This window comes from Euphorbia lathyris, chromosome 8 (genome assembly GCF_963576675.1).
Source record: "Euphorbia lathyris chromosome 8, ddEupLath1.1, whole genome shotgun sequence".
Taxonomy (NCBI): Eukaryota; Viridiplantae; Streptophyta; class Magnoliopsida; order Malpighiales; family Euphorbiaceae; genus Euphorbia; species Euphorbia lathyris.
In genome coordinates this window covers 44772173-44797706 of record NC_088917.1, presented here as the reverse complement: position 1 = coordinate 44797706, position 25534 = coordinate 44772173, and the positions used below count along the sequence as shown (strand labels likewise).

General features: G+C 34.5%; 1 long non-coding RNA gene across 1 annotated transcript; it reads right to left on the bottom strand.

Moving 5' to 3' along the window:
* Positions 1–7041: 7041 nt before the first annotated feature.
* Positions 7042–11854, bottom strand: LOC136203448 (uncharacterized). Its single transcript, XR_010674842.1, has 3 exons — positions 11091–11854; positions 8266–8348; positions 7042–7685 (listed from the first exon to the last, which is right to left on the bottom strand). It is a non-coding gene; the product is annotated as an uncharacterized lncRNA (long non-coding RNA).
* Positions 11855–25534: the final 13680 nt, after the last annotated feature.

Here is a 25534-nt window from a genome sequence, read left to right as displayed (position 1 = left end):
TCTGAGTTTGGCTCCGCTATTGGCCAGCTTGAGCAATTTGGCGAGATAGGGAGGATTGACAAAAATATCTTTCCTTTAGACCTTTGTGACCATGTAGTCCCTGTCATCATCAGCGGCTCTCAGATTGGCATAGAATTCCTTTACCATTTCTGGGTAGGTGGCTTCTCGGATAGAAAATAGCTCGGTCCAGCCATTTTTAGAGATCCATTCGCAGAACGGTTTCTCAGCGTCTACAAATCCCTTAGAAAACCATCGGGAGTGATCAACCTTGTATCCCCTGACACTGTTGTAGACTAGAGAGTAAGTTCTTTCCATCGGTTTCTTCCCTTTATCCTTTTTCTGTTTCTTTTTCGACGAAGTTGCAAGGTCAGCATGGGGGCTCTTTCTTGGAGTTTGGTCATGCTGACCATGTTCTTGAGACTTGGTGGGAGTCTCGCTATATTCCTGCTGAGCAGGAAATGGAGGGTTTTCATCGGAGCGGTTGTCGTCGTAACCGGCACCGGAGATATTCTGAGAATCCGACATGATTTTTCAGAGATTTTTGAGAGGTTTGGGATTTTTAGATAGAGAGATTGATTGCCAGAAATTCTAAGTGTAAAGAGGTAGAAGTGGGAATTCATCCACTATTTATAGGGGTGTCGAATTGATCTGAATCGTTGAGGTGGCGGTTTTGACCTTGAGATAATCAACCGACAATGATTCTGGCATTTATGACACAATTGGCGTATGTGTTTTCTAATTATTACGCTTACGTCATCCTAGGTGGCTATTTAATTCGCGTGCTCGCATTAATTGTGCAATGGATCTTTACTCAGCGTTAGAAATTTTAAACATTTGGTATTCTGAGTAGTCAGTTTTACGTAGAAATTTATTCGTGTGCTTAGTAACTCAGCTTAAGATAATCACTCAGTATGTAAGTTTAGTTAGCATAAAGTGATTTTATGATATTCGTATTAGCTCAGTTTGAGTAAGTTACTTAGCATACAGTAGCTACTAATTTAGCACAAATTACTCAGCATGGTAATCACTCATCATTCAATTTAAACATAGAATCTTATTGAAGAGGATTAGACATACCGATTGCTTCCCTTAGTATGTTGAATTGCTCATGAGCCAAAGGCTTAGTGAAGATATCCGCAAGTTGTTCATCTGTTGGTACATAGGTCAGCTTAATCTCACCCTTGAGTACATGATCTTTGATGAAGTGATGCCTTATGCTGACATGCTTCATCCTGCTGTGTTGGATTGGATTCTTAGATAGGTCAATAGCGCTTTTGTTATCGCATTTGACTTCAATTGTTTCTGTTTTAACTCCGTAATCCTCAAGCTGTTGCTTAATCCATAGGACTTGGGCCACACAGCTTCCAGCAGTAATGTACTCAGCTTCAGTTGTAGACAGGGCCACTGATGATTGCTTCTTACTGAACCAAGATACTAGACAACTTCCTAGGAAGTGACATCCTCCTGAAGTGCTCTTACATTCTAGCTTATCTCGTCCATAGTCAGCGTCAGTGTATCCAATGAGTGTGAAGTCATTTGTATTTGGATACCATAAACCTGCATTAACTGAGCTCCGCAAATATCTGAAAATTCTTTTTACAGCTACAAGATGAGATTCTCTGGGGTTAGCTTCATATCTTGCGCAATAACACACTGAGTACTGAATGTCAGGTCTACTAGCAGTAAGATAAAGTAGAGAGCCTATCATACCTCGATATAACTTGCTATCTACTGACTTACCTTTTTCGTCAGCACAAAGGACAGTGTTAGTACCCATTGGGGTTGATATGGGCTTGCATTCTTCCATATCGAATTTTTTCAACATTTCTTTGGCGTACTTAGACTGACTGATGAAGATGTCGTTCTTCCCTTGCTTGATTTGTAAACCAAGGAAGAAGTTGAGTTCGCCTATCATGGACATTTCGAACTCAGTTTGCATCTGTTTGCTAAATTCTTTGCACATAGATTCGTCAGTAGCACCAAAGATTATGTCATCTACGTAAATTTGTGCTAGCAGGGTATTTTTACCCTTTTTCTTAATGAACAAGGTTGTGTCAGCTTTGCCTCTGACATAATTCCTGGTCAGCAGGAAGTTGGTCAACCTCTCATACCAAGCTCTTGGAGCTTGCTTCAGGCCATATAAGGCCTTCTTGAGTTTATAAACGTGGTTTGGAAGTTTTGGATCTTCAAACCCTGGAGGCTGACTAACATATACCTCTTCGTTTATAAAGCCATTAAGAAAGGCACTTTTAACATCCATTTGATATAATTTAAAGTTCATATAGCTAGCATATGCACACAATATACGTATAGCCTCTAACCTAGCAACATGAGCAAAGGTCTCACCATAGTCAATGCCCTCTTGCTGACTATAGCCTTGGGCTACAAGTTGGGCTTTGTTTCTGACCACATTGCCTTGCTTATCTAGTTTATTTCTAAAGACCCACTTAGTTCCTATGGTCTTTTGATTCCTAGTTTTTGGTACTAAATCCCATACCTCATTTCTTTTGAATTGATTAAGCTCCTCTTGCATAGCATTGATCCAATGTTTGTCGTGCTCAGCTTCTGAGAAGTTCTTTGGCTCCTGCACTAAGACGAATGCAACATTGCCAAGATACTTTCTAAGCTGATCTCTTGTCATCAGCTTGTTGTCAGCGGCATCAAGAATGGACTTCTCCGAATGCCCTCTTGGAATTTTAATTTCTTTGGGTAATGTTGAGTTGTCTGAAATAGGTGTTTCTACAATATCTGTAGGAGTAGATTGGTCATCAAAGGTAATTTTGGTTTCGTTTTTACCTTTGGTCAGCCCTTGTACTGATGACTCAGCGGCACTTGTTTGGTCAGCGGAAGCTGAGCTTGGTTCATCTTCGGCGGGCTGAGTTGTCTTTCCTGCAGGGTCAGTTTCATCGAACTCTATATGGATAGACTCTTCTACAACTTGAGTTCGTTTATTATACACCCTATATGCTTTACTGTTAGTTGAGTACCCTAAAAAGATCGCTTCGTCAGCTTTAGCATCAAATTTAGCAAGGTTATCTTTTGTATTGAGTATAAAGCACTTACACCCAAAACCACGAAAGTAGCCAATGTTGGGCTTTTGTCCTTTCCAAAGTTCATAAGGGGTTTTCTTGAGTATAGGTCTAACTAAAGCCCTATTCAGTATGTAGCATGATGTGTGGACAGCTTCACCCCAGAAATACTTTGGAAGCCTATTTTTGCTCAGCATTGTCCTAGCAATTTCAACTATTGTTCTGTTCTTCCTTTCAACAACCCCATTTTTTTGAGGTGTCCTAGGAGCAGAAAAGTTATGGTCAATGCCACTGACTTCGCAGAATTCATCAAACTGTTGGTTTTTGAATTCTCCGCCATTGTCACTTCTAATATGAGCTACTTTTAGGTCTTTGTTATTTTCAAGGTTCTTAATCAATGTTGTGAACATCTCAAAAGTTTCATCCTTGCTACTCAGCAAGATGATCTAAGTATACCGAGAGAAATCGTCTACAATGACTAATGAGAATTTCTTATCCCTCAAGCTGAGTGGCTGGATAGGTCCGAAAAGGTCCAAATGTAGTAATTCCAATGGTCTCTTGGTTGAGACAATGTTTTTACTTTGAAAAGACTTTTTCGTTTGTTTACCTTGCTGACAAGCATTACATAATTGATCTATTTCAAATTTCAATTTGGGCAGTCCCTCAACTAATTGCTTTCTAGCTAATTTGGTAAGGAGGTCCATGCTTACATGACCAAGTCTCCTATGCCATAGCCAGGAGTTATCCTCTTTAGACACTAAGCATGTATTTTTTGAAAAATGTTTTTCTAAACTCAACATATATACGTTGTCAACACGAGGGGCAGTTAAAATCAAATTGTTTATTTTTCCCTCGAGTATTCGACACTGAGTAGCATCAAATACAACCTGTCTACCGCTATCACACAGCTGAGCTACGCTCAATAGATTGTATTTGAGACCCTTAACTAAGGAGACTGACTCAATAGTAGGATTACCTCCGATAGTACCTGATCCTACTATCTTTCCATGTTTATTGTCTCCAAAGCATACGTTTCCACCTCGTTTAAGCTCAAGTGTGATGAACTGAGTTTCATCACCAGTCATGTGCCTCGAGCATTCGCTATCAATATACCATAGTTTCGATTTCTCCACGCATCTCAGGCTCACCTGCATTTTAAACTATTCATCTTTAGGTACCCAATTCTTTTTGGGTCCTCGTTTGTTAGCATAAACAGGTGCAAAATCATGTTTTAATTTGTGACGGCATACTTTTATGGTGTGGCCTTGTTTACCACAGAAGTCACAAAGAGTTACCCTTTTAGGGTGACTTTGTTTTTGGTCAGCACCATTGTGCTGAGCATGCCAACATACCTTAGTGGTATGTCCTTTCTTTCCGCAGAAGTCACATTGGACAATCCGCTTGTTATACCAACACACATCTGTTGTGTCTCCCCTTTTCCCATAATAGTCACACTAAGTGAACTGTCTGCGCTGACCAGTACCTGAGTACTCAGCATTGGATTTGTTTGAACCTTTTATTTGGTTCTGAAGGTTTATGACATCCTTTCTCAGTTTCTTTGAATCTGATTGGACTCCCGAGATAAACTTGTGCATAATTTCCATGTTGCTATGCAAAGTTGAGTTGTCTTGGAGAAGATATCAGAGGTCACTAAGTTTGACCTCTTCAATCTCGTCACACCGCCTGCTGAGTGCCTTTATTTTCTTATTACACTTTTTAGTCAGTGTACATAAATCACTCAGGGCGTTAATCATTTCATTTCTAAGCAAGTGTAAGGATGTTACCTCATTTGAGTACTCCTCCTGTTCAGATTCTTCAGAGAGATCAGCTTGCTCAGATCGAGTGTGGTCAGCAGCGTCATCGGCCATGAAGCATATATTTGCTGACTCAGTGGCATCAGCTTCAGATGATGTTGACTCATCGCTGTCACTCCATGTGGCCACCATTGCCTTTTTGCTTCCCTTCTTTTCTTTCTTCAGATTAGGGCAGCTTGACTTAATGTGCCCAGTTTGATGGCACTCAAAGCACGTGACAGGCTTGGAGCTGTCCTTTTTGTATTTGTCACTGGACTCAGCTTTGTACCTATTGCCTCTTTTGAATGGCCTCTTGCTGTTCTTTTCATTTTTTCTGAATAGTTTCTTCATCTTCCTCGTAAACATGGCCATTTCCTCATCATCCGATGAGTCAGCTTCGGTTGAGTCAGCTTTCATGACAAGTGATTTTTGTTTCTTGTCTTCTGACTTTTCTTTTGCTTCGAAATTTTTCATAGAGATCTCATGAGTCAGCAGAGATCCGATCAGCTCGTCGTATTTATATGTTGTCAAGTCTTGAGCTTCCCTCCACGACCGTTTTCTTAGCTTGCCAGCTCTTCGGTAAGCTTCTCAAGATTTTCTTCACCTGCTCTTCTTCAGTGAAGTTTTTGCCGAGTCTCTTTAGCTCATTTATGATGTTGGTGAATCTAGCGTTCATTCCAGAGATGTCCTCATTGTCGTTCATCTCGAACAGCTCGTATAATCTCATATGTTGGTTCACCTTTGATTCCTTGACTTTGCTTGTACCTTCATAGGTTACCTCAAGCTTTTTCCAAATCTCTTGTGCTGACTCGCAACCTGAAATCTTATTGTATTCTGCAGCATCTAACGCACAGTGAAGCATATTGATAGCCGAAGCATTATTTTGTAATTTCTTAAGGTCATCTTCTGACCACTCAGTTTCACTCTTAACAACTTTCTTATTGTTAACAGTTTTATAAGGCACATATGGGCCTTGAACTATTACAAGCCATGCACTCATGTTTGTGGCTTGAATAAAGTTCTTCATCCTATTCTTCCAGAATGTATAATTTGATCCAAAGAATAGGGGAGGCCGACTAATTGATAATCCCTCTGGGAGTATCTGTGTTGTTTGGTTCCCTGGAAGGAAACGAGTGTTGTTCTCAGCCATTTATCGGGATCAGCTCAAGATAGTTAAATCTTTGAGTAGTGAGCTATCTGCTCTGATACCACTTGTTGGTCCCATGTGATTAGTTCCAAGAGGGGGGTTAGGAACTAATGTAACTTTTTCGCTTTAATTATGCTAACTTAATTCAATTCTCTGAGTTTCACAACTCAGCTTTGGTCAGCGCGGCCGAGTGAGGCGTAAGACAGCTTTAGTCAGATACTGACTAGAACTGTTTTACTTGTGAGTTGGGAAATGACACTTTTGCGGTCAGCTTCCAACTCAGCACTCTGATTTACTCAGTTTCAGCTTAAACAATTTATATACTGAGTAAATATAGCAAGCAACACATACAGATATATCCTGGTTCGGCCTCTCCGCCTATGTCCAGTCCCCAGAATCCCTCCGGGCTTTTTAAATCCAATAATGAGCTCTTTAAAGGTAGAGCGCAAACCGTTTACAAGGCAGTTGAATATGCAAGAGTACCGTCCTCTATTCGTCTACTCAACTCCTACTAAGTGCTATAACCGAACACCTAGATTTCGCTACCACTGAGTACTTAACACTGAGTACTCAGCACACTCTCTCAATACTATGATTGATACAAAATTGTTCTTTTTCAGACAAAGAACACTTTAGATGATTACAAAAATCACTCTAGCATTTACATAGGAATAGAAATTTGGTGTAAGATCTCTTTCTTGTATTGATGTGCTTTTGTATGTATGCTCTTATTCTCTTTTTGTTTTTTCACAATCGGCAAGGATCCAAGAAGTGTACTTGTCCTTTTATAGTTGTATTATGAAGACTTGTTCATTTGAATTCTGGATTTGTCCGTTGAATCCAAACGGCTCTTTTTTGCGATAAGGCTCTGGTCAGCTTCAGATTTGCAGGCCAATCTTGTCGTCTGAATTTTGCAGTCGTCGGGTTTGTCTTTTTCTCGCAGGTTTCGTCTTCTTGCGCTAGTTCGTCTTTTAGCTAACGAATAGTTGATATAAGGAACTTTAGTACATAGAAAATTGAATATCTAATTGAGTGGCAAGCACTCCTATTTATACAAAAAATCAAGCTCGGGTCATAATTGTAATTACATTAAGTAAGAAGACTTTGAATGTGGAAAGAAGACTTTGAATGTGTGTAAAGGTGATAAGAAGACTTCGAATTTGATGTAGAATAATGAAGCATATGATGCTTCATTATTTGCTTATTTTCTCCCTTGCAGATTTCACACCCATGAAAGATTTCCTAGGCTTCAATATGCTCATCAACTTAGATTAATTATTTGATCCTGTTACACTTCGAATTTGGAGATAATTATTATTAGTCATTTGTACATCTTTCTCTTAGCTTTCCAACGCATTTTGAATCGCCTCAATCTCAGTTCGTATATGAAAATGTGTCAAATATGTCCTCGGACTTCTTCTTTGTGAAAATCAGCATGACACACAATATGTGTGCATAAGCTTCTGGTTGAATTCGAAGCAGTTGACATGGCGTATCAACTTTTGACACAACGTCAACTGCCTGTTGACTAGGAAACATGCCCGAAAAGTCTTCGTTTGACTGCCAATCTTGTCCCCCTAACTCCCACACGACGTGTTGACTTCCGACACGTTGTGTTGACTTCTGGAAAGGTATTTTCTTCCTTTCACATGGTGTGTGATGCATCGCTTTTGTGTTTTTCATCTGTCTCTTGCATCTTGTGTGCGTTCCTTGAGCCTATAAAATACAACCATTGAACTTGAGATTACTTTGTCAAACCCGACCTAAAATAAAATCAGATAAGACGGTGAGACATTACCACTGACTTATTATATAAACCAGTAGCAGTATCTCTCAAATAGGGAGAAAAATCAAAACAAAAACCAAATTCTGGTTTAAAGCTAAAATGACCAACATATGTCGTTTCTAGCCTAACGTTTTCATACGGAGTCCGATTAAGGCATTAAAAAAACCCTGGAAACGTAAGACAAAAATAAAGAACTTTCATTTAGGACTCCATGGCAGATTCAGCCTATATCTGGTCGAAAAATGCATCACAAGGTTCAGATATGAATCTGATTTTTTCGCATCACCTATATAGACAAGTTATGACTTACTCATAACCCATATCACACTACTCCACAAGTTCTCAACTTCAGCTAATTATATATATATATATATATATATATATATATATATATATATATATATAGACAATACATACCAAACAAAAGGACACTACCAAAAACAAGATATACAAGAGTCCTTAAACATATACTATCCACATATATGTACATTAACAAAATGGATGCAATACCTAGAGACGACTTGAACCTCGTAGCTGTAACCGAACCTTATCCTAGGATCGAGTACCCCTCTCGGTAACTTGCACTTCTTCGCCTAAAAACGTTAAAAACATTTGGAAAAAATGAGACAAAAATCTCAATAAGAAACTATCAGCTATCAAAACCAACTTTACTTAACATAGCTACATATATATATTTATAAAGGATTTAATTAAAACCTTATAAAATATACTCAAAACTTAAGTTCATAATATAGTCAAGGTATTAAACCAAAAACCAAAAATATATAATCTTGTATCCATTCTTAAGTTCATCCCCTTATAATTCAATCACAATTCACAACATTTATGAGGCGCCTCTTAACATTGCTTATCCCATATGGTCTTACCCAACACTTCACTGCCATACCCAATAGATCTTCAGACTTTGTACACAGGCCATATTTCTCACTAAATATGGTCTTTAGAATTAAAACCACCTAATCGGACTACTCTTAATGGATACCAAACATTTTATTCCATATATCTATATATAGAAACCAAAAACATATATGTATATATATAGACTTCACTCTTTCATAATCAAACTCACAACTTTTACATTCTCCGAAATATCAATCCTTAATCAATAAAAATTCCAAAGTTAATCAACCAAACGAAACCTCAAATCAACATAACCAAGTAAAATCTGTAATTCACATATAATCATAGTCAATAGCTTCATTTGAACTATAATTTCACAATAAAAAGTAAAATCGTGAAAAACCCCAATTTTACAAAATTCATGTATAATCCTTAAATATCAATTTCTGAAAATTCTTTGATTATATATATATCTATATACATAAAACTCAAAATATAGTTGGTAGTTACTTACCTTGGCTACTAATTGAAGAAAATACATCCGTTCAATTCTCCTCTAAAATCTGTCTAAGACTTTTCTCCTCCAAACACTTTCAAAACTCAAAAACACTTCTGTTAGGACTTAGAACTATACATAAGGATGCTATAGTTTAAATTTCAAGTGATTCGGACGGTCGAAACTCTGTAAATCAAAGAAACGGTGGAGAAACGGTCGAAGAACGACGAAGAGGCAAAAGGAAAACAAAAGAAACAGAAAGAAAAGAAAAGAAGATGGTGGAAGTTTGGCGAATTTGGTATTTATCCCAAATTCGGCAAATATCACATTTGATCCTCCATCTTCTATAATCTTTTAAAATTACTATAAACTTTTAATTTACACATAAAACCATCAAATTATCCCCAAACTTTTCCTATAGCACCAAATTAATTTCACACACCCAATAATTATAATATATATTAATATCTAGGTATAAATTCTAGAAATTTAGACACGGACGTGACATACTTGATTTATTTATTCACTTTATTTATAACGAAACGAGATTCAAAATGACTAAAATTAGCTAAAAGTACATATTTTATTACTTCTCGTTGATTTATTAAAATATGCAAAAAAACTAAATACTAAACTTCATTATTTAACTCAAGAATAAACAGTAAATTATCCCAAAAGATAGAGATAAAACGTCCCTATTATCCCCCACATTTAATGTGAGGGGACATAATTGCTGCAGTCTTTTGTGCTTATCCTGAAAAATTGTTGTCGGCCCTTAAGATGTTAAGACATGTCGTTTGGTGAGGGTAGCGATTGGCTGGTAGTGGAAAGGTATATATACTCATACCGAGTCACAAAACCTTTCCATCTTCAGCGGAATTGGGGTATAAAGAGGAAAAAGACATTTGAGCTCTTCATTTTATCATAAAAATGAAAAGGTGTCCTTTATCGCCTTCTTTCTTACTCCCTTTCATTTTTTTTGCCTTCATGTTTGAATTTTCGCACGTCGTTCTTTATAACCCCAAAAAACACGTTCTGAGTTCACTAATTATGAAATGGCCAAAGTTTCCTCATCTTTAGAAATTTCCTTGAAGAGCGATTTCAATGAGGTATCATTTTCTCTAGCGAACTTGATTAAAGTGTTATCTACTCTAGTCACCCATCCTTTGGTTACTTAGTAGATTTAGTGAGTGAAAACCAAATGGCTATAACATTGAGCAAGATGAAGTTGTTTGAAGTTAGTACAACTACATCTTAAAGAAAGGATATTAGTCTGTTAGAGTCTCATTGATTTTCTGTTATTTCCCAATGTTTGTACTAGTTTATCAACACACACACTAAGAAGAATCCAATTATCAATCATGAGGTTTCTGAAAAGATTAAAAGCTTCTAGATTTCTTTTCATGTCTTCAAGAATCTGCCATAAAAATGGGTAATGCTATTTCAAATATGTTTGGTAGAAGGTCATCACTTTGATAAAAAAGAGGTGCAATACTTAAAACTTTTCATTTGTTTGTTGGAATATGTTATTTGAAAATTGATGGATAAATTACATACGTGGTGTAAAACATTTACCCCAAATCACACTTTGGTGTACATCCAAAAATTTATCATACTAAACCGTACGAATTTCAGGTGACACCGGTTTTTGTGACCGGTCAACGTTTGTCAACTATGCTACGTCAGCATTTTTCATTGTAGAATTAAAAAAAATGGGACTCACTCTTTATGGAATGACTAATATAGCCTTATTCTTTATAAATTTACTAAAATACCGTCATCTTCTTCCTTCAACCCCTATCTACCATTTCTCTCTCTCCATCTTCTCTCTCACTCCTCTCTCTATATTTTTTTTTTAGGCTACATAAATTTTATAGCATATTATATGAAGTCACATGGCTGAATATTGTTTATTTTGTTTTATTTTATTTTCATCATACATATGGGGAAAAATGAAGTGATTAAAATTAAAAATTACCTGAAAGTGATGTTCTTGGCAATGAAATAAGGAGAATTAACAGCAAAAGTTGCAGAACTATAAGTCCCCATCGGTTGTCCTTTCGGCCCCAGTGTTTGAGCTGTATCTCCCCATTGTACTATCGTTTTATCTGCTACTGCTCCTTCTATTATTACGAAGGATTTTAACGGAGGTATACTCACTTTCTCTCTACCATTATTTTATAATTCAATATCCAATCCCACAAAAAAACAACACTCTACTCAATGACTTCAAACAAAACGACACAGTATAAAACAACAACTAGCAGTTTCAGTTTCAGTCAATATAAAAGTTTCGAGAGAGAAAGAAAACAAACTTGTAAACTCCAGCGTGAACCTTGATGACGACACGAACAAGATTGATAAACGGAAGAGAATCAATAGCATCTTGAATGGTCGTATAATCCCCATGAGATGGATTCTTATCAACATACAAAGTATAAAAAGGAAATAGCTTATTCTTCGCAGTTCTAAATACTGAATGCTTTAAACTCCCTACAAATTTCACCCATTTCATAAACTGCTGTTCTGAGAATTGGGTTCTTGTTTGATTTACAATTGGAAGATTAAAGCTACCATTTTTCTCTCTTCTCCTAATCCCCTTTGTGTGGGCACTGCAAGAGCTAATTACAAGAACAAGAAAAAGGAAGAAGAAGAGGATAAAGAAGATGTGGATGGATTTTTCTTTTGCTGATATTTGGAGAGAATGTTTATATTAATGTTAATGTTAGGAGGAGAGTGATGTATGTGTATATATAACAAATAAAGGTAGTTGGGGGCTTTTTTTAGGTGGAAAGTGATGCTTCTTCGAATAAGAAAGAAGAGAGAAAAGACAGCAAAAATGCATTTCCCCAATATCATAGAATTCCTTTGCCCGCCTTTTAATTAACTTTTCCCTTTTTTTTTTTTTTTTTTCCGTTAAAGAAATGGAAAAAGTAGATTTTTTAGAGAGAGAAATGGTAGAGAGAGGAGTGAGAGAGAAGATGTAGAGAGAGAAATGGGAGAGAGGGGTTGAAGGATGAAGATGCGGGTATTTTAGTAAATTTATAAAAACTAAGGCTATATTAGTCATTCCATAAAGAGTGAGTCCCACTTTTTTTTTTAATTCTACCATAAAAAATGCTGACATGGCATAGTTGACCAGCGTTGACCGGTCATAAAAACCGGCTATACACTTTAATGGGAGGTCACCTGAAGTTCGTACGGTTTAGTGTGACAAAATTTTGGTTGTACACCAAAGTGTGATTTGGGGTAAATGTTGTACACCACGTATGTAATTTAGAAAAGTTACGTTCAATGATTTTAATGAAGCTAGTTCTCAATGGGTACAATGGTAACTGAATAAAATAAATAAATAAAATGCGCCTAAATTACTTGAATTCTAAACGAAAAGCGATTGACGACCGTTACAAGGACTGAAAATAAAAACAACAGTCTTGGGCCCCGACATTACTTGACAGGTCGATTGGAAAACAATTTTTAATATAAGTACCAAAAATAAAGCAATAAAACGACACAAAAATATGATTTTTTTTAAATTTTTTTATATTTTTATTGATTTTGTAAATATTTGTAAATATTTTTTATTACAAATAAGCATAAAGCATAAAAATTACAACTTAAAAATGATAACTTTTAAACTAGAAATATAAATAAGTCACAAAAACAAATATATACGGAATGAAATAAAATTAACCAATCTCTTTGTTGTCGTTGGGATGTGTGAGATTGAGGATTGGAACTCTGAAAAATCGGTTCGGGGGCTGTTGCGTTGTCCGGGTAATTCTGGGTGAATTCAGAACAATTCAGAGAGTTCAGGGACTGGACCAGTAATTTACCATTAAGATAGCAGCAAAATGGGATTAAACTGATGCTTGTGGGACTTTCAGGCTCGATTGCGGGAGCTGTAGAGGTCAGATTTGAGCAAAACAAATGCTAGTATTTAAAGTTAGTGTGCAAAGAAAAGGTATGGAACTGAAATTTCAGAAAAAGTTGAGTGAAGGAGTCGGAATAAATTATTGAAAATGGGGCAACAGAATACTTGTTTGATGGTTGAAAATCCCAAAGCTTGATTCTGTTTCGTGGGGGGTGTTTTAAGGACGATTAAAAAGGCTATAGGGGGCGTTTTTTACGAAATAAAAATTGAGAATTCAAGAATTGATGTCAATAAAGAGATTAAAATTAATTTATTTTTTACGAAATAAAAATTGAGAAATTGAGAATTGATGTGAATAAAGAGATTAAAATTAATTTGGGCTAAAATGATCAGCTAACGAACTCGAAATACAATTTGGAAAACGGCTCACCAGAAAAGTTGTTTGATGAATTTTTCAATAATGAAAAACTCAAAAACTTGTTTCTGGGTCTTTTTAATTGATTGAGATCAATAAAAAGTTTCTAAACATGATTTAGAATAGGTGTGTAAACTGAGAATGGCTCGAAAATAGGATTTCAGTGATCTCAGTTTCACGAAAAATGCTTAAAGCTTGGAGGAAGATGACAATGGTGAAATTTGATTTAGACTAAGAGAGCTCAAATCGAGAATTGAGTTATGATCTAAATGACTTAACTCAGATATTGCAAAAAACGATTTGAGAATTGATTGAGTAAACTAAGAGAATTTCGGATTTGAAGTTCTGAAAATTAGAAGCTTTTTCTGAGGAACTGGAGATTGAAGAACTAATTCTGGAAATTAAAACTTTGTTTAGACTAATTAGATGCTAAATGATGATTTCTAAGAACCTAAGGATTGATAAAATGGCCGATTTTGGCAACGAATTTGGTAGAAAAATTGGTTTGTTTTGTGTCTTATTGATTTTTGAGTAGGCCTTTGGAATGAAGGATTTGAGTTCAATTTATAGTTTTTTGAGCAACAAATTCCATGTTAGTGGCTCTTAAATTTCTCATCCATGACTTTCATTACCTTTCCATAAGTTTATAGAAAGAACATGGTTGAGTTAGAAGCTAGAAAAATGGAGTTTAAGGCCATGAAACACGTTCCTGGAATGTGTAGACAAGTTCAAACTCATTTTTCTGCACTAGTGTTCTTTGAAAAATTCTACCGGCTTCGTTACAGCTCCGTTTTGCTCCGTTTTTTACATTCCTGAAAGCTAACATCCCGAACTTTCTGAAAAAAAATACTGGCTGTCCGATATTTCAATGTTTTGGGGTCCGTTTTTATCGTCAAAGTTGCTGGACGGGTTGCTGAAAAAATGGTGTAAATTTACTCCTGATTTTTATTATTTCTTTTTCTTTTTCTTTTTATAATAATCTTTTGATATTATTTTCTATTTTTTTATCACATTTTTATTTTGTTGAGAGATAAATTTAATTAAATAAAAATAACTATAGAATAAAATTATAACATATGCTAAAAATATAAAAATTAAATTACTCCCTAATACTAATATACTAATAAATAATCAATTATCAAAATATTTAAATATTTTACATGATCCGTGTAATATACGGGTCTTCAACTAGTTTTTGCATAAAGGATCAAATACATGAATATTGTAATTAAGTGAAAAATTACAACTAAGTCATATCACCAAACTTAATTCCTAATATGTCACCGTTCTCTATATATTACCAGAAAGATACCATCGCTTATCTTCGGGGAAGAAAATAATTAAATAATATGGTAGCAAATAAAAATAATTTTTTATAATAAAAAATTTCATGAAAATTACCTAACAAAAAAAAAAACTCAATAATAACTGAAATGTATGATTGTCGTCGATATCAAATACGTCGTCGTATAACAATAATCAAATGACTCATATTCAACCCTAAAACTCTGACACTATATTGTCACTTATATATCTCCCTCTCCACGCCTCCGTTAACCAGACTGTATATTCACCATTTGATTCTTTAAATTTATTTTTATACTTAAAAAGAATTATATTTTGTGGGATTAAGGTACAAAATTACCCTTAACGTTTTGAGTTAGGAACAATTTTACCCTTAACATCTAAATGGTGTTATTTTACCCCTAACAATGGAAGCTAAGAGCAATTTTACCCCTAACATTAATTGGGTCAACTTGAGAAATAATTTATCAAACTGTCTACTCGGTCATGAATATTGTCATCTACACTCCACACGTATGTCGTTTTATCAGTAACAAACCACAAACATATGTTGGGATGTGAAAAAAATAAAAAAAATAAAACATAATGTCTATGGCAATTATTTTAAAATTAGCGTGACTAATAATAATGATAACATCAATGTTGGTTATTAAAATTTATATTAGAAGGTGGATTTATGGTTAATATCGTTCTGAATAACTTTAATTTTTGAATATTTTTATTTGAGATTGTTGATGGTCATTTTGAGGAGTTAGTTAAAGTTGAGTGGTTACCGATGCTAAAAAGTGTAAAATTTAATGGTCATACCGTTAAGAATTGAAGTTCAGTGTCCATAACGTTAAAATAAGTAAAGTTCAGTGGCAATAGGTGTAATTTACCCTAAAGATTATTGAGTATGGGGGACTTATTTCGGACAGAACAAAGAAATTAATTGGGGAGATAGAGTCTGATTTAATTAGGGGCCTAAGATAGAAAAGGTTAAAAAAAAAAGATAAAAGATTGGGTTTGATTTTGGGGAGATGGGAGTGGCAAAAAAAAAAAAAGTCAGACAAAGTATGAAAAGTGGACAAAAGAGAAGTGGCCAATTAAGGATAAGGGGCGGACTGAAATGTGGTCAAATAGCAATTGAATGTATTACTATAGTGGGAAGAAATGTTGAAAATTGTTTCTTAAATTCATTAAGAAAAAAATGTTTCATTAAAACATTGTTATTTTAATAGTGTTTCTAAGAAAATCATCTGTTAGGTTAAAATTAACTTTAATAGAATTTTATTCACTCCTCAAATTATTAAAAGCGTCTCAAATGGAGCATAATAAATCACTCGTTCTACTTTTTCATTAAATTCTCTCCCATTATAATGGATTTAATATATTGAATAATTATCAACCACTCAATAAATATTGAGTAATTTATTAAGTTTTTTGACTATTTTTATGATATATTTTTATTTTTTAAAATAATATGATAGAGTTTAATTATTTAGTGGATATCTTGTGTTTGGTGGATCTCTTATGATTGAGTGATTATAGAATTTAACTATGGGAGTTAATAATTTAATAAAACGAAGTTCATAAAAAAAAGTCTTACAGTGAAAAAGTGTCATGTATATTGAATAATTGTAGTATGAACCATTGAAGATGCTAGAATCTTCGTTCTCTCTTTTATTGAGGAGTCTTTTTCAACTTCGAATCCCTAATTCTTTTATTTTTTATTAATAATTTATTATTGAGGAGTCTCTCTCCTCTTACAATTGGTTAATAATACATTAAAATTTTAATGATAAAAAATAAATAAGAAGTGAGTATTTACAGTATTATTAGAGATAATAAATATTTCAATACATTTAAATGACTAAGAGCATCTCCAAGAGACTCATACTTCACTCTCTAAAAATAATATAAATAATTGATTCTTAGTGATTCTAAGAGTGACTAATACATATCATCTCCAACAATACTCCTTATATTCACTCTCTATTTATTATTTTATCATTAAAGTTATTAAGTATTGTTATATTAACCAATAGTGAAAGGAGATAGATTATTCAATAAAAAATGAAATAATGAGACACTAAGAGGTGGAGAGAGACCCTCTGTTAATAGAGAGAATGAAAAGGCTCTTAGTGATTTGAGGAGCCACTAAGAGATTGTTGGAGTTGATTTTTAACTCTCTCTCCTTAAATTTTAACTTAAGATTCAATTTAAGATGTTGTTGAAGATGCTCTAAGAGTCAATTGTGTATATTATTTTTAAAGAGTGACCAAATTGAAGCTTATCAATCGTTTAACCCTATGTTACTAAAAATAAAAAAATATTGATATGACTATTTAACTATCACTTTAAATCTTTCCAACATCAATTATATCTAAGATATCTAGTGTATTACTAACAAAACCACAAAATAGTATTGAAATGCTAATAACTAAGTTTGTTAAATAAAAATTAATTACAATTTTTTTTTTCAAACTATCTAAAATATTTACTATTATACGACGATGCTTAAATCTATCGACAAAGTTATTCAGAAGATCCTACATGAGCATAAAATAACAGTCAACCTAATAACTAATTCATAAATAAATTTAACAATAAAATAACAAAATTAAAAGAACTATTTCTTTTATAATTTATTGATTGTTTGGCTCTTTCGTGGGAAATTGCGGGCGTGCCAGAGAATTATAGTATTCTCGAACTATGGAATGATATTGAGTGCGCCTAAATAACTTCTAATTATCAAATGATTGAATGGAATAAAGAGACCGTAAAATTTCAAAGATTCGATTATCAAAACGATACCGACCTTACAGAAAATGGTTGAACAAAAAATAAAATAAAAATGTACTGAAAGCTTGAATGAACTTTGCACTTGAAAATTAAATCTAAGGAAACAATCGAGAATTGTAAAAATGTTGAAGTCTAGAGATAATTTGCTAGAGTTTTGGGTAGTTGTGTTGAGTTGTTGATTTGGGCAGTTGTCATCGGGATAAATTACATACGTGGTGTACAACCTTTACCCTGTTTCACACTTTGGTATACAACCTTCAATTTTGCACACAAAACTGTACAACCTTTTGGTGACCTCCCACTAAAGTGTATAACAAGTAATTATAACCGGTCAACTCGAAGTCAACACGCCACATCACCCTTTTTCATCTTACCATTACAAAAAGTGAAACTCATAAATTATTTAAAAAATTAATTTGATATATTTCTCATTTTTACCCTTCCTTCTTTTCATCTTCATCTTCATCTTCTCTTAATAGTTGAAATTTATTTATTTCTTTCTCTCTCTAACCTCCCTCTTTCTCTCTCTCTAACCCCACTCTCTCTAAAGAATTAGAACTCTGTTTTCAGGATCAACAACAAGAAGCTTTGAAATCAAATCCTTAGCATCTTGTGAAATCCACGAAGGAAACTCAAAATATGCCTTGAAAATCTTCAAATACATTTTCATTAAATTCTCACTCTGAAATGGTAAAAAACCAGCAAATAAAACAAATAGAATAACACCACAGGACCATATATCAGCTTTAGCACCATCATATCCTTTCTTCCTCAATTCCTATGTAGCAATTCATCATTCCAATACTGTTCCGGCAAGGCAGAGAGCTCGAAATCGGAAACTTTCAAGTCTCAATTTTCATCCAAGAGCAGATTTTTCGGTGAATTGAAACAGAAGAAACTGATCAGAAAGTTGTAGTAGAAGACAAATCGGCGACGACGACAACACATACTCCGCCTGTCTATAATGCTTTTGAGTTTATTTCGTCTATATCTTCAGTATTTGATCTTTCAAGCTTATTGAAAGCGAGAAAAATCAGGTTCTAAGTTCACTTCAAAGTGTCCAGCTCCAATGATCCTAACCAAGTTAGAATTTACAGCAAAAGATTTGAATTTTAGAGTGGCGAGTGACTCAGATTTCAATGTGAAAATGCAAGGGAAAGTGGAAGGAAGGAAAGGGAAGCTGGCGATGACAGCCAAGGTTTTTGAGGTGGCGCCAGAAGTGGCGGTGGTTGAACTCTAGAAGTTTATAATTTTAACTGATATTTAATGTAAATACCATATTTAATCCTTTTTTTTTAGATATGGGATTTGATTAAAAAATGGTGTCCAATATGGCGTCCAGATTTAATCATTTTTAATGTAAAGACCATATTTAAAAAAATGATGAACGACTCCTCCTGTTTGAAGGTAATTTCCAGAAAATCAAAGAATTAGGTGAGGTTCTGATCCTATTTCCTGCTCGATGAAGGTTAGAGAGAGAAAGAAATTTAAGAGAGAGAAATAAATAAATTTCAAGTAATAGAGAAGAAGATGAAGAGAAGAAAGGGTAAAGAGAGAAATAAATCAAATTAAATTTTTAAATAATTTTGGATCCCACTTTTTAAAATGAGTAGGTTGAAAAATGGTGATGTGACAGGTTGACTTCGAGTTGACCGGTCACAATTACCTGCTGTACACCAAAATGTGAAACACGATAAAGGTTGTACACCACGTATGTAATTTACCCGTTGTCATCGTGATTTCTTCCTTTTATAGACGTTAGAGGTAACTTCCTGCTTCTTTCCACTAAGTCACGTTCTCCACCATATTGAGTAACCTCCACTTTGATTTCCACGATGGATTGATATGTACACTTTCTGACTTTCCTGCTTTTTAATTGGCTCACAAAGAACACGTTAAAATATTAACTGGCTCTTTGGTTCCTCTAAGTTTATTTTAAGTCCCCCTGATGTCCACTCTAGGAAGTTGGTTTCCCCTAAGGTACACTATGGTTTACCCTAAGGTGAACTATAGTTTCCCCCAAGGTACACTATGGTTTCCCACGAGGTACACTATGATTTCCCCTAAGGTGAACTATAGTTTCCCCCCAAGGTACACTATGGTTTCCCACGAGGTACACTATGATTTCCCCTAAGGTAAACTATAGTTTCCCCCAAGGTACACTATTTGAGAATTTTTTTCCTCTGAGGGAAACTCAGGTTCACTCTAGGACATTCTAAGTGAACGATGTACTAGAAAAATATGAAAAGTTTCCTAAACAGGCCTTTTAAGAAAAAGTTTCCTAAAATGTTCTTTTAAGAAAAAATTTCATAAAATGAAAAGTTTATCCCTTAAAAAGTGTAAATCAGGGTATGCAATAATAAAACTTTATTTTTGGTGCAAACATTGATAAATAAAATAACTAATAGAAAAGAAGAATTACAACAATTTGAGACTTTTTCAACTTTTCCATACAGCTCCCTATAGTCTTCTGCACATCAAAATCATCAACAACAACATGGAATCAGAAACAGATGAAACTAGGGGCGGAACCAGGGGGGTTAGGGGGGCTCGAGCCCCGGTAGGCGGCCGGAGAATTGAGAATTTTTTTTTTTAGTAATGGTGTCTGGTAATATTTTGGAGAATAATTATATTGATTTTATGTAGTATTATTTCAATGTTTAAAGATAGATGAGATGGTTAATGATTCTTACTTCTATTTGAGAGGTCATGTGTTCAATTCCCTTCAACCTCATTTTCTTTTAAAAAGTTTTTATTTATTTTTATTTTATTTTTCAATAATTATAAAAACAAGTTAGCATTATTAATTAATTTAAATGGACTCTTCTTACCAAAAAAAAAAAATTAATTTAAATGGACTCTTTATTTTTATTTTGATAACACTTTTGAATTCATTTTTAATATGTCTTTACCATTAAAAAAAAAGTAGATATATTTAATATTTATTTTTATTATGTTTTTACCATTAAAAAAAATAAACATGTTTAATTTTCTATTAGTTCAATGCTAGTTTCTAAAAAAATGATAAAAAAATTTTACAGTTTTAATACGTTGGAGGCTAAAAAAAATTTGCCCAACCCTAACGGGCTAGATTTTGAAAATTTACCGTCAACTGTATAGTTACTTTCGAATTTTTTTTTTGACGTTTTGAATTTTTTTTACAGATATATTTGAGACCCGGGTCATCCGGGGTCCTGATTCCGCCACTGGATGAAACCAAAGGGCATCTTCTTCTTTCTTTCTTTTATCTTTAGTTTTTTTTTTGGGTTTACATCTTTGGCAACAAAAAGGTCATCTCCCATGAGTGCTATGTGAAGTATGAGAAAAAAGGATTAGGTAAAATTCTAAAAAAATACATTTTCCATGTGTGAATGCCTTCAATATCGGAGGAGATCTGGAAAAATCAGAAAAATTAAATCTGAATAAATCTAAATATGAAGATGAAACAAACATATGAACAAACCGGAAACACGATTGAGGATCGGAAAACTAACGGTGAAGTAATATCTTCGAAGGACCGCATCAGGAAAAACATTGGGCATGTCTAAATTTTGATTCTGCAAGAATAAAAGGAACCCAGAAAGCAACCAAATGCAAGGAATGAGAAGCACACAGATAAAAAATTACCTTCATAGATCTTCCATAGAAACTGAAACAAACACAGCACTGGCGATGACAATCGGAGGTCGGTTCCTTAGAATCACCGGACACATCTAATCAGAGGTTCACTACATCAAAATAGAAATCAAGAGAGGTAGAGATGATGATAAGAGATGGGAAATGATCGAAAATAGTTTGCAGCAGCGGCTGAAGGCAAAAAGAATGAAGGTTTCCGATGTGTAGAAGGGAGGAGGAAGGAAAAAGTGCAGATTAAAAAGTAGATGATGTGAGGAGGCAAAAGAAGACTAAATGTGCCTAACCCTGAACTGGATAAACGGTGTCGTTTTGTTGTGAGTAGTGGGAACTTAAAAAGACTAAAAAGTACCTATAAGATAAAGGCAATGAAAGGATTTCAAGGACTTAATTGGAATTATTTAACAAAAATATTGAATTGTACTGTTGAGTGCATTCATTGTATATATATAATAAAATCAAAATGAGAAAGAATTGAAATGACAAAAAAGGATAGATCAAGTGAAAGAGAGAGAGAAGGAATAAGGAGTGTAATTGGAAAATTTTGGCAAAAATTTCCAATTGCACTGTACAATCTCTTCAAGTTTATAGTATATATATATAATGATTTTACACCATAATTTAAAAATTCTAGACTACAATTCATAAATTATAAATTCTAGAAAATATATTCTAGACTTCTAATTTATAAATTCTAATTTTTAAAATATATTAAAAGTACTTATTTTGCTAATTTGATATAATATAAAATTAGGGTAAATTACATACGTGGTGTACAACCTTTACCCCAAATCACACTTTGGTGTATAACCAAAATTTTGTCACACTAAACTGCACGAACTTCAGATGACCTCCCACTAAAGTGTACAACCGGTTTTTGTGACCGGTCAACGCTGGTCAACTATGCCACGTCAGCATTTTTCAGTTGTAGAATTAAAAAAATGGAACCCACTCTTTATGAAATTACTAATATAACCTTAAGTATTGTAAAATTACTAAAATATCCCCTATCTTCTTCCTTCAACCAAACAGTACACAATCTCTCCTCCCTTCATCAAACAGCCATAGCAGCACCAGCATCAGTTGCAGCACCTCCGCTAATGGTTCCCACGGCGGCAATTCTCCTCCTCTGCTGCCGCAGTTTCTTTCTCCTAAACCTATTACCAGATCTGAATCCACTAACCCCTACCCGACTACCTTCGTTCAAGCAGATACCTCCTCCTTTAAACAAGTGGTTCAGATGTTAACGGGATCTCCTAAACCTACTAACGCTTCCTTCTCTACCGCCGCCGCCGAGCCTTCGTCGAAATGGCACTCTCACTCTCATAATATCCTGTCGTCGTTGTTTATTTTATGTCAAGATCTATAGGTTGTTGTTGCTCCCTGTTTAGCGGGAAGTGGAGATTATCCTCCTGTTGGGCTTGGCCCAATTATAATTTATGAAATAAGCCCACCCATGTGTCTTTAAGTTTTTTTTAAGTGAAAAACATCCCACATTACTTTCAAAGCACTTGGTGGAGATGTTTATAAAGAAGGTCCTCACATGCTTGGGGTGTGCCCCAAGGGGTACCCACTTTTGTGAAAGGGTGAGGACCTACCTCCTTGGTTGACCACCACACACGCGCGTGCGCGCCGTCCGTCCGATCGAACCGGGCCGGGTTGGGTTGGTGTGGTGTGGTGTAAAATGTATATTTTTTTATTAAAAAAATTAATAATATTTTTATTATTATTTTTATTAATTTCGGAAATCAATTTTTTATTTAATTATTTACATTCTGATTTAGTCTTTGTGAACGTTATTCATAACGTCTATTTTCCTGAACGTGTCTTCTGTAAAACCCAGTCTCATCCACCTTCATGTTTTTCCTCCTTCATCTTCTCCATGAAATCAGAGCTCAACAGCTCTTTTTTCCCTGTATAAATAGGTGAGACTGGCATACAGAAATAACGCAATTGAATTCATTCTTTCCTTTTTCGATTCCAAAAACTGAGCAAGTTACAGAGTGTATACAGAAACGATTTTCGTATGGTGCAATACAAAATCATATTTAAGAGGGCTGTTTTATCCTGGAGGCGACCGGAGTTCATACTGTTTGTGTCAAACCCGACCCAAAATAAGATCAGATAAGACGGTGAGACATTACCACTGACTTATTATATAAACCAGTAGCAATATCTCTCAATTAAGGAGAAAAATCAAATCAAAAACCAAATTCTGGTTTAAAGCTAAAATGAATAACATATATCGTTTCCAGCTTAACTTTTTCATACGGAGTCCGATTAAGGCGATTCAAAAACCCCTGGAAACGTAAGATAATAATAAAGAACTTTCATTTAGGACTCCATGACAGATTCAGCCTATATCTGGTCGAAAAATGCATTACAAGATTCTGATATGAATCTAATTCTTCCGCATCACCTATATAGACAATTCTTTATTATATCTAGCTCAAAGTTATGACTTAATCATAACCGATATCACACTATTCCACAACTTCTCAACTTCAACTAATTATATATATACCTGTAGATAATACAAACCAAAAAAAGGACACCACCAAAAACAAGTTATACAAGTGTCCTTATACTATCCACATATATGTACATGAACAAAATGGATGCAATACCCTAGAGACGACTTGCACCTCGTAGCTGTAACCGAACCACGCCCTAGGATCGAGTACCCCTCTCGGTACCTTGCACTTCTTCGCCTAAAACAAAACATTAAAAACATTTGGAAAACATGAGACAAAAATCTCAATAAGAAACTATCAGCTATAAAAATCAACTTTACTTAATATAACTACATATATATACATTTATAAAGGATTTAATCAAAACCTTGTAAAATATACTCCAAACTAAAGTTTATAATAGGATCAAGGTATTAAACCAAAAACCCAAAATATATAATCTTGTATCCATTCTTGAGTTTATCCCCTTATAATTCAAATCACAATTCACAACATATACGAGACGTCTCTTAACATTGCCTATCCCATATGGTCTTACCCAACACTTCTCTGCCATACCCAATAGGTCTTCAGACTGTGTACACAGGCCATATTTCTCACTAAATATGGTCTTTGAAAATTAAATCCACCATACCGGACTACTCTCAATGGATACCAAACATTTAATTCCATATATATATATATATATAGATTGAAACCAAAAACATATATGTATATATGTATATACTTCACTTGATCATAATCAAGTTCACAAGTGTTCAATTCTCCAAAATATCAATCCTTACTCAAATAAAATTTCCAAAATTAATCAACCAATGAAACCTCAATTTTACAAAATTCCGGCATAACCCTAAAATATCAATTTCTAGAAATTCTTTGATTATATATATATCTCTATACATAAAACTCAAACTATAGTTAATAGTGACTTGCCTTGACTGCTAATTGAAGAAAACAACTCGTTCAATTCGCCTCTAAATCCTATCTAAGACGTTTTCCCTCCAAACGCTTCCAAAACTCAAAAACTCTTCGGTTAGGACTTAGATCTATGCCTAAGGATGCTATAGTTTAAATTTCAAGTGATTTGGACGGTCGAATCTCCGCAAATCAAAGAAACGGTGGAGAAACGGTCGAAGAACGGCGAAGAACGGATAAAAGCAGAAAAAAAACACAGAAAAGAAAAAGAAAGAGAAAGAGATGCTCGACACATTCTGGATTTGGGATTTATATCCCAAATTTGGCAAATATCCATTTTGGTCCTTCATCTTTATATAATCTTTTAAAACTTACCCTAAACTTTTAATTTACACCTAAACCCATCGAATTAACTCCAAATTTTTTTCCTATAACACCAAATAAAAATCACATACCCCATAATTATAATATATATTAATATCTAGATATAAATTCTAGAAATTTAGACACGGACATGACAATCCTCCCCACCTTAAGAAATTTCGTCTACGAAATTGTACTTACCTGTCTAGGTGAATAAATGGGGATATTGTTGTCTCATATCCTCCTCTCTTTCCCAGGTTGCTTCCTCACGAGAGTGTCTGTGCCACATAACTTTAACAAGTGGTATGGTTTTGTTCCTGAGGACTTTCTGTTCTCTAGCTAGGATAACTACTGGTTCCTCTTTATAGGACAAGTCTTCAGACAATTCAATTGGCTGCTCTTGAATGATGTGATTCGGATCACTCCTATACCTCCGTAGCATTGAAACATGGAATACATTATGTATATTGGAGAGATTCTGAGGTAATTGTAATCGATATGCAACTGGCCCAACTCGTTCCACAACTTCATATGGACCAATGAATCTAGGACTCAACTTCCCTTTCTTGCCAAACCGAAGTAAACCCTTCCACGGTGATACTTTCATAAATACTCTATCTCCCACATCATATTCAATTGGTCTCCGTTTCAGATCTGCA